The sequence below is a fragment of the Penaeus japonicus genome, unplaced genomic scaffold (assembly GCF_977035675.1).
Source record: "Penaeus japonicus unplaced genomic scaffold, GWHDUDI00000001_assembly GWHDUDI00000018, whole genome shotgun sequence".
NCBI lineage: Eukaryota > Metazoa > Arthropoda > Malacostraca > Decapoda > Penaeidae > Penaeus > Penaeus japonicus.
The window spans coordinates 19,097,942-19,100,441 of record NW_028234420.1 but is presented as its reverse complement, the minus strand read 5'-3'; the positions used below and the strand labels follow the sequence as shown (position 1 = coordinate 19,100,441).

Here is a 2,500-nt window from a genome sequence, read left to right as displayed (position 1 = left end):
CTTCCTCGACTCCCACCCCACACACACACTCACCCCCCACCCCCTGCCCTACCACCACCCCCACCCCCACCCCCACCACCACCACCACCACCAACCCCCACCCCTACCTCCTCCACCACCTTTCCCTTCAGTAATAATAGCATCAACACCATTGATCAAGATAATTGCAATAACAGCAATCAACACAACAACAATCCTACCACTTCAATAACCATTACAAACCTTCATAACAATAACAATAACAATAACAGAGCGAAGACGTTATCTGCAACAAGAAAGGGCACCAGTACACCCTAAAAGGTCACGAGGAATCAGCAATTGCTTGTTCAACAGGAATGCAACACGTTTTTCACAGTGGAAGCGAAGACAAACCAGAGACAGACGTGAAGCACGATGTTGCATCTTGACCTATGACCTAATGTGAAAAAGGGGGAGAGAGAGAGAGGGAGAGGGAGAGGGGTGGAGGTGGAGGTGGAGTGTGTGGAGGTGGAGTGTGTGGATGTGGAGTGTGTGGATGTGGAGTGTGTGGAGGTGGAGTGTGTGGAGGTGGAGTGTGTGGAGGTGGAGTGTGTGGAGGTGGAGTGTGTGGATGTGGAGTGTGTGGATGTGGAGTGTGGGGAGGTGGTGGGTGTGGGTGTTTGTGTGTGTGTGTGTGTGTGTGTGTGTGTGTGTGTGTGTGTGTGTGTGTGTGTGTGTGTGTACATATATATATATATATATATATATATATATATATATATATATATATATATATATATATTATATATATATATATATAGCGCGTGTGTGTGTATATAGATAGTTTTATAGACACATGTATATTATAGATATGTGCTGTGGAGAGGTAGAAGGAGAGAGAGAGAGATAAGAGAGAGAGAGAGGAATGAGGGAGGGAGAGAGAAGAGAGAGAGGGAGAGGAAAGAGAGAGAAAGATGAGAGAGAGAGAGAGAGAGAGAGAGAGAGAGAGAGAGAGAGAGAGAGAGAGAGAGAGAGAGAGAGAAGAGAAGAGAGAGAAGAGAGAGAGAGGGAGAGAGAGAGAAAAGAAAGAAGAGAGAGAGAAGAAGAGAGAAGAGAAAGAAGAAAGAGAAGAGAGGAGAGAGAGAGAGAGAGAGAGAGAGAGAGAGAGAGAGAGAGAGAGAGAGAGAGAGAGAGAGAGAGAGAGAGAGAGAGAGAGAGAGAGAGAGAGAAAGAGAGAGAGAGTGGAGAAGAGAGAGATGAGAGAGAGAGAGAGAGAGAGAGAGAGAGAGAGAGAGAGAGAGAGAGAGAGAGAGAGAGAGAGAGAGAGAGAGAGAGAGAGAGAGAGAGAGAGAGAGAGAGAGAGACAGAGACAGAGACAGAGACAGAGAAAGAGAAAGAAACAGAGACAGAGACAGAGAAGGAGAAAGAGAAAGAGAAAGAGAGAGAGAAAGAGAAAGAGAAAGAGATAAAAGAAAGAGAAAGAGAGAAAGAGAGAGAGAGAGAGAGACAGAGAAAGAGGTGAAGAGGTGAAGAGGTGTCCAGTCTCATACGTGACATTAGCCCATCCTTAGCCTCTCCTGTTAGTCATATCCGATACTCCACATCCGTTCTCGTAATTCGTTAAAGGCTACATCTATAGTCCCCAAACTTTTTTTTTACGAAACGCACCTCATCACAAACTAAATCTTTTAGCCTTCACACTTCCCAAAACGAAGAGTTCGCTATTGACAACTTGCTATCTCAATAAACATAATCCTATTTCATCGTAGAGTCCCGTTGTTTTTGTTTTTTTGTTTTGTTTTTTTAGAATTTAGAAAGACTATGATGTGGGTGTGTCAGCCAGCCACAAGCGTTCTTGTAGGTGTGGATTGACGTAAACAATCGACCACAGGACACGCATCCAGAGTGTCATTTGGAGTGTCATAATCTCAGCGAGTGTCATAATCTGAACTATGCGTTAACTTATTATTAGCTTCATTATCGGTATTGATGTTGATGTAGTTATCATGCGGTTCGCCGTTATTGTCGTGGTCTTTTATCACCCTTTTGTTCTTTTCATTATTGTCAATATTTATTTGGTTTACGTGAATGAGCGTTGTGATATATACGTATATATATATTTTTTTTGTTCTTTGTGTTATCATTATTTATACGATTATCATCATAGTTGTCATAATTGTTGTTACTATTATCATTTCCATTGTCATAAAATATTATATTCATCATTATCATTGCGTTAACACACACATATATCCCCCCCCCCATATATATATATATATATATATATATATATATATATATATATATATATATATATATATATATATATACATATGTAAGTAAATAGAGAGTTAGATACATATAGAAAATTATATATATTTCTACCAGTCCTTATCTATATATCTACTTTTGTGTGTTAACGAGAATGAATGGATGAATAAATGAATAAATAAAACAAAAAATAAATAAACACACAATAAATGAATAAAAATAAATAAATAAACACACTCACACATATACACATACACACATACACAAACAC

General features: G+C 39.8%; 1 protein-coding gene across 6 annotated transcripts in view; it reads right to left on the bottom strand.

Annotated features, from left to right (window-relative positions):
• Window positions 1–2,500, bottom strand: part of LOC122263838 (vascular endothelial growth factor receptor 1) — a 30,166-nt gene that overhangs the window by 26,744 nt on the left and 922 nt on the right. The gene's annotated exons all lie outside the window — the stretch shown is intronic.